We start from the raw sequence: 8,047 nt of genomic DNA on the forward strand, positions 1-8,047 counted from the left end.
GCTGACTGTGTGTGTGTTCACGCACGTACACTTTCAACCTAAGGGCTCCAGTGACCTCCCCCTTGTTGCCCCCAGTCACCACACCAAGTTTGGTGTTGACTGCTTAATTACTATGGTTGTGCATAGAGAACACACACGCACACACACTCGTTCAGCTTTATATATCAGATGTATATATACACACACACTGCTCAAAAAAAAAAAAAAAATTAAAGCAACACTTTTGATCAGAGAACAGTATTTTGAACAGCATTAAGTCTGTTCAACTTCTGGGATACTGATCTGGTCATCTAAGTAGCGGGGGTGTTGTTAACCAGTTTCAGTTGTTTCGTGTTAACGAAATTAGCAAAAGGTGCACTACAGGAGCAACAATGAGATGGCCCTCAAAACAGGAATTATTTTACAGGTGGAGATCACTGACATCTTTTCCCTCTTTGTATTTTCTGACTGATTTTTCACTAGTTTTGCATTTGGTTAGGGTCAGTGTCACTACCAGGGTTCGATTTTAGCGGTTACCCGGGAACCCGTGACACCCTACTTTGGGGGCAGGCACACAACTCTCTAGACTTGCATTCCCGACTGGAATCCACCTTTTTATTCAATAACTGTACAGAAATCTATCAATTTTGGACAAAATTTAAAATTTGAAAGCAACTACTTCCGTAGAGACGTTCAAACATGTTGGGTGCGTGGCTGAAAACCGGGATATTGCGTGCAGAAAATCTGCAAAATGTGGACATAGGGGGTCAGCAATCGCCAAAAAAACACGCTAGAACAGAAGAGAAAAAGAAGGAGAAACAAAGGGAATACGAGAAGATCCGACTGAGAAATTTCAAACAGAGCTGGCAGGAAGAATTTAAAGGGACACTCCACTCGTACTAAAATAGCAGTTTCTAAAAAAATAAAGATCATATCAACATTGAAATACAGCTTCTGATAATGATTGGAATTAATTTTTTTTGAGAACTTTTCAAATGAAGTTTTCTCCAGTTGCCTGTGCTATGACATCACAAGTGCTCTTAACACACTGTTGAATGTAAACATGTATAGAGATATCAGTAAAACTCCTTACAAAATCTCGAAAATACGCTAATGATTTGACTGATATTCATAAATAAGAGCAAGAAATATAATTTGCTACTTTCTGATGTCACATAATTTAAGTGTAAGATTTTCAGGTGTTTTACTACAGTATCTATACATGTATGCACACCAGGCTGCGCAAAATCAGCACTTGTGACTTCATACATATAGCAAATGGAAGGCTGGTCAGTTTTTTAAAGTCATAAAAATTAAGATAAATCTATTGCAAATCTTGTTTTTATTTAAGATGTCACTATTTCAATATATAATCTCTTATTTTAGGGGTTAACATTGATGAGTAAAGTATCCCTTTAAATGGCTATTGTATGATGGTGAACAGATGTTCTGCAAGATCTGCCGAGCCGAGTATGGGAATCTCGACCCCAAGAAAGTTAATCAGTCAGGGATGGTGAACAACAATGCCAAGCTTGCTTCAGAATCTGTTTTCTTGGTGGTCTGCCTTGTGCACAGACTGGAAAGTGCATACAAAGAAGCTCTCCGGCCAGTCAAGCTGTATGAGAAACTCATCACACTACTCTCAGGTAAAATATTATTGTATCTGTATCTGGTTAACTTTAACTTTAACCATTGGATGACATCCCACAAAGATGTGTGAAGGAGGCAATATTGTGCTTACAGTGCTGTCATAACGCAATTACAACTTATATACATATGTACAGTTAATTAGCAGATTTTTGTCTTATGTAAAACTGTAGTCTGTAGATCTTATTGTTGTACTGCACATACAAAAACACCAATTTTTTATTTTAGTTATAAAACAAATTACTCCTGTATTTTCAGGACTCTACTCTTATTATCTTAAGAATCCACTTCAGAGATACCAAATGAAATGAATGGTCACTGACTGAATGTTACTGAATGATTTGGATGTTTATTAAAAATAAATTGGTGAATGTATTTCAGTTTCTTCTTTTCTCCTTAATAAAACATCGGCAGCTTAGATGACCCCATGCCAATCTTCCTGTGCATATTGGCATGGGGTCATCAGCTTCTGACAAGGTTAGAAAATTTCTAAATTTCAGAAAATATTACTCCAAAAACACAAAAATTCCCTCCCATAATTTCACCCTAATTCTGCCCCAGATATCACCAGAATGCACCATTTGCATCCTTTTATATCAAAATTAAAAGCTTCGCAAAAGCTTCACAGCTATGCTGCGAAGCGGTAGGTTTGGCACAGAACTTTTCTGAGGGGCACCAAACTTTTCAGATTTTGGTGCCCTTAAGGCACACAACTATTTATTCTAAAAGGCAAACCCTGGTCACTACTGGTAGCATGTTGTGGTACCTGGACCCTACAGAGGTTGCACAGGTAGCCAAACTTCTCCAGGATGACACAGCTATATGTGCCATTGAGAGAAAGTTTGCTGTGTCTCCCAGTACAGTCTCAAGAGCATGGAGGAGATTCCAGGAGACCTTAATCCATCAGCTGGACCGTATCTACTCCTCTGCGTAAGGAGGAACAGGATGAGCACTGCCAGAGCGCTACAAAGTGACCTCCAGCAGGCCACTGGTGTGAATGTCTCTGACCAAACAATCACAAACAGACTTCATGAGGATGGCCTGAGGGTCTGACATCCTGTATTGAGCCAAGTTCTCACTGGCTGGCACCATGGAGGTCAATTGGCATTTGCCATAGAACACCAGAATTGGCAGGTCTGCCACTGGCGCCCTGTGTTTTTCACTGGTTCAACCTGAGCACATGTGACAGATGTGAAAAGGTCAGGAGATGCCATAGAGAACATTATGCCACCTGCAATTTCTTTGAGCTTGACCGGTTTGGTGGTGGGTCAATGATGGTCTGGGGAGGCATATTGTTGGAAGTGACACACAAGCATCTACAGGCTAGACAACAGTATCCTGACTGCTATTAGCTATCACAATGAAATCCTTGGACCCACTGTCAGACCCTACACTGGTTCAGTGGGTCTGTGGTTCCTCCTAGTGCACAACAATCCCTGGACTCATGTGGTGAGACTATACAGCCAGTTCCTGAAGGATGAAGGAATTGATACCATTGAGTTGCCCCCACACTTGTCTGACTTAAATCCAATAGAACATCTCTGGGACATTATGTTTCGGCCCCTATGCCAAGTTGCACCTCACACGGTCCAGAAGCTAAGTAATGCCCTGGTCCAGATCTGGAAGAAGATCCCCCAGGAGACATCATCTGTCCTCTCATTAGGATCATGCCCCGACATTGTCAGGCATACATTCCAGCATGTAGGGGCCAAACAAACTACTGAGTATAATCTGAGTAGCATAATGTTTTCACTTTGATTTTTGGGGTGACATATATACACATATATATAGACATATATACACACACACCAATAAAATACAGTAGTGTTCAGAATAATAGTAGTGCTATGTGACTAAAAGGATTAATCCAGGTTTTGAGTATATTTCTTATGGTTACATGGGAAACAAGGTACCAGTAGATTCAGTAGATTCTCACAAATCCTACAAGACCAAGCATTCATGATATGCACACCCTTTAGGCTATGAAACTGGGCTATTAGTAAAAAAAGTAGAAAAAGGGGTGTTCACAATAATAGTAGCATCTGCTGTTGACGCTACAAACTCAAAACTATTATGTTCAAACTGCTTTTTTAGCAATCCTGTGAATCACTAACCTAGTATTTAGTTGTATAACTACAGTTTTACATGATTTCTTTACATCTGCGAGGCATTAATTTTGTTGGTTTGGAACCAAGATTTTGCTCGTTTACTAGTGTGCTTGGGGTCATTGTCTTGTTGAAACACCCATTTCAAGGGCATGTCCTCTTCAGCATAAGGCAACATGACCTCTTCAAGTATTTTGACATATCCAAACTGATCCATGATACCTGGTATGCGATATATAGGCCCAACACCATAGTAGGAGATACATGCCGATATCATGATGCTTGCACCACCATGCTTCACTGTCTTCACTGTGAACTGTGGCTTGAATTCAGAGTTTGGGGTCGTCTCACAAACTGTCTGTGGCCCTTGGACCCAAAAAGAACAATTTTACTCACATCAGTCCACAAAATATTCCTCCATTTCTCTTTAGGCCAGTTGATGTGTTCTTTGGCAAATTGTAACCTCTTCTGCACGTCTTTTATTTAACAGAGGGACTTTGCAGGGGATTCTTGCAAATAAATTAGCTTCACACAGGCGTCTTCTAACTGTCACCGCACTTACAGGTAACTCCAGACTGTCTTTGATCATCCTGGAGCTGATCAATGGATGAGCCTTTGCCATTCTGTTTATTCTTCTATCCATTTTGATGGTTGTTTTCCGTTTTCTTCCACACGTCTCTGTTTTTATTTGTCCATTTTAAAGCATTGGAGATCATTGTAGATGAACAGCCTATAATTTTTTGCACCTGCGTATAAGTTTTCCCCTCTCCAATCAACTTTTTAATCAAACTACGCTGTTCTTCTAAACAATGTCTTGACCGTCCCATTTTCCTCAGACGTTTGTATGGATACAAAGAGAAAAGCATGTTCAACAGGTGCTGGCTTCATCCTTAAATAGGGGACACCTGATTCACACCTGTTCGTTCCACAAAACTGACGAACTCACTGACTGAATGCCACACTGCTATTATTGTGAACACCTCCTTTTCTACTTTTTTTTTTTACTAATAGCCCAATTTCATAGCCTTAAGAGTGTGCATATCATGAATGCTTGGTCTTGTTGGATTTGTGAGAATCTACTGAATCTACTGGTACCTTGTTTCCCATGTAACAATAAGAAATATACTCAAAACCTGGATTAATCTTTTTAGTCACATAGCACTACTATTATTCTGAACACTACTGTACACACACACATACACACACACACACACACACACATATATATATATATATATATATATATATATATATATATATATATATATATATATATATATATATATATTTGAAAACTCTTTGTTGTACTTTGTTTGATCTTTGTTATAGTTAGAATTGCCTAAGCAGTGGGTCACCACTCTACACATACTACACACACTAGGTTTGGTGTGCTTAAGGTTTCTTCCTCAAAAAAAGTCTGGGGGAGTTTTTCTTTACCACTGTTGCTGATGTGCTTAATCAGGGGGTTAGTAAAGCGAGACCTTACCCTTGTGAAGCTCCTTAGGGTGACTTGTGTTGTGATTTGGCACAATATAAATAAATTAAATTTAAAACTTATTTGATTTAATACAATCTGGTGATGAGGAACAGCTCTAAGCATGGCTACATACGCTTGTAGAAACACGAAGTTAAGCTCCATTGAATGAACATGGACCAAACACCAAAGTATTTACAAAATATTTACAATGGGGCATACTGTAGTGTCACATGGAGAATAATGCTGTGAGCTGATTGTGAAGAAAACACCAGAAAACAGAACAACATGGAAATCAATGCAAAACACCAAAATGTGATCCATGAGAAAATTTGTGCACAGCGTGTGTGAGTAGTTGAGTGCTTGAGGCTGGATAGAGTATTTCAGAAACAGCTGACTGACTACTACTAGTACTGGAATTTTCACACATAATCATCTCTCAACTGCTTTGTTCTAGGTAGGGGTTAGAGAAGAATGGCCAGATTGGTTTGAGTTGACAATTACGGAAGCGTATTGCATTCACTTGATAAATTTATTTTTTTGGTTTGTTTTTCTGAGTAATTATTTGTGTTTTTCAGAGTAATTAATTTTTTGTCTGTTTTTCGGAACAATTATTTCTGTTTTTTGAGTTGTTTTTTTTTTTTTCTGGTTTGTTTCCTGAGTAATTAATTTTTTGGTTGTTTTTCTGAGTAATTTATTTTTAGGTTTGTTTTTGACTATTTTCTTTCTGGTTTTTGACTATTTCTTGGAGTCAAGCCCAACACCTTAACCACTAGACCATCACCTCCTATTACCCTGAAAAACAGAAAAACTCAGAAGAATAATTATTCTGAAAAACAGACAAAAAATAAATTACTCAGAAAAACTGAATTAATTATTGCAAAAAAACATAAAAACTCAGAAAAACATAATTACTCCGAAAAACAAACCAAAAAATGAATTTATCAAATGAATGCAATACTCTTCCGTAGGACAACAGACAACAGTAAATCATATAACCACTTTTTACAACCAAGGTATGAGAAGCAGTTTCTCTGAACACTTCACACATGAAACCTTGAAGCATTTTTGCTACAGCAGCAGCATACCACACTGACCGATACCCCTGTCAGCCAAGAAAAAGAAACTGAGGCTACAGTGGGCACTGGCACTGTTGTAATCGTGTGACATAATGCTATCATGCCAAACTTACCAAACTCTCGAAGGAATGTTCCCAACATTTTATTTAATCTATGTCACAAAGAATTCTGGGAGTTTTTGAAACAGAGATGAAAACAGAGCACAGAAAAAACCCTGAACTTTCTGTGTACACATAGACATTACAGCCAGGGCAGGAGAGACATTATGCGACTGTTTACAGTGCTTGACCCCTATACCAGGAGACATGCCTGAAAGTCCATATGTGTGTATGTGTGTAAATTCAACATGCGAGCCAAAAATATTGTCAAGCAGCAATAAATTACACTATAACTGAAAAATATGAAAACTCATAATTTTGTAAACGTAGCCTGAGGTTCATATCACAAGTGAAATAGAATATTAAAATAGACAATGTCTGCAGTCATTACTGTCATAGTGGTAGTGATCTCAAGAATTTTGAAAAGATATATGTATGGACTATTGAGCACACTTGAATAAATTGCACATATATAGGCCACAAGTGTCTATAAGCTGCAGGTGTCTATGTTGTAACATGAGATATTTACACAGAAAGATGTTACACAGAAAGATTTTTTAACTTGTAATTAAATATGTACTGATAGCGTACACAAATACGTACCATAAATGCTTTTTTCTGAACAGGGCTGGTTTAAAAAAATAAAAAACAAACTGTAAATGCTTTTTTCCGAAAAGGGCTGGTTAAAAAAACAAACACCACAAACCGTAAATGCTTTTTCCGAACAGTACCTGTAACACAGCTGGTTAAAAAAAAAAAAAAAATACCGGTGTCAGGGATCTTCATCTTCCTCCTGCGCACTAAAACCACTAAAGTCGTATTCTTCAGTGTTGGAATTGAACAGCCTCAGAATTACTTTGTCACACACATGGTGAACTTCTACACTGCAATCATTGAGTCAATAATCTCCTCCTCCATCACCATCTGGTACGCTGCTGCCACTGCTAAGGACAGGTGCATACTGTAGCATATCATCCATTCAGCAGAGAAGGTGATCGACTGCAATCTGCTATCCCTCCATCACCCGTATACCTCCAGGGCCCTGAGGTGAGCAAGGAAGATAGTGCCCAATCCTTCTCACCCAGGACACAACTTTTTGCCACCCTCCCCTCTGGCCGACAGCTGAGGTCCATCACGACCAAAACCTCAAGACACAAAAACAGCTTCTTTCCGTTCACAGCAAGACTTCTAAATAATGCCAAAGACCTCATTTACCCTGCCCCCCCCCCCCACTCCCACAAAGTACAGATACATCATCCCTGCACTGAAAGTTACTGTTCACCTGCATGCCTTGCACAGCCCCATTCCACTATGTTATATTTATTTGATAGCGAACATAGTTTTGCCCATTTGTCTATCTGACTCCTTTATTTCTTACAGAAGTATTTTTTCCTTTTCTTCTTATTGTTCTTTATGCACCAATGACAACAGATCAAATTCCTTGTATGTGAGAACTTGGCAATAAATTTGGTTCTGATTCTGATTACTCAGTCTCTCTTTTGTTGTCGCTCTCAATGTCACTTTTGTCTCGAGGCAAATTTGCCCTTGAAAAATCCATAAATTAGCCACAGTGTTCAAAGCATGTGACAAAAGTAATGGCTTATAGTCCAGAAATTACGGTATATGGAGGAATGTAAGAAATTACTGTCTTTGTTTTATTATTAA

The 8,047-nt window shown here is 38.6% G+C and overlaps 1 long non-coding RNA gene across 1 annotated transcript in view; it reads right to left on the bottom strand.

Moving 5' to 3' along the window:
* The window catches only part of LOC117512468, a 28,055-nt gene extending 23,067 nt beyond the window's left edge, over positions 1-4,988 (bottom strand). Inside the window, exon 1 of the long non-coding RNA XR_004561299.1 lies at positions 4,950-4,988. This is a non-coding gene — a long non-coding RNA (uncharacterized LOC117512468). The remainder of the gene's footprint in view (positions 1-4,949) is intronic.
* Between the last annotated feature and the right edge of the window lie 3,059 nt (positions 4,989-8,047).

This window comes from Thalassophryne amazonica, chromosome 6, assembly GCF_902500255.1.
Source record: "Thalassophryne amazonica chromosome 6, fThaAma1.1, whole genome shotgun sequence".
Classification (NCBI taxonomy): Eukaryota; Metazoa; Chordata; class Actinopteri; order Batrachoidiformes; family Batrachoididae; genus Thalassophryne; species Thalassophryne amazonica.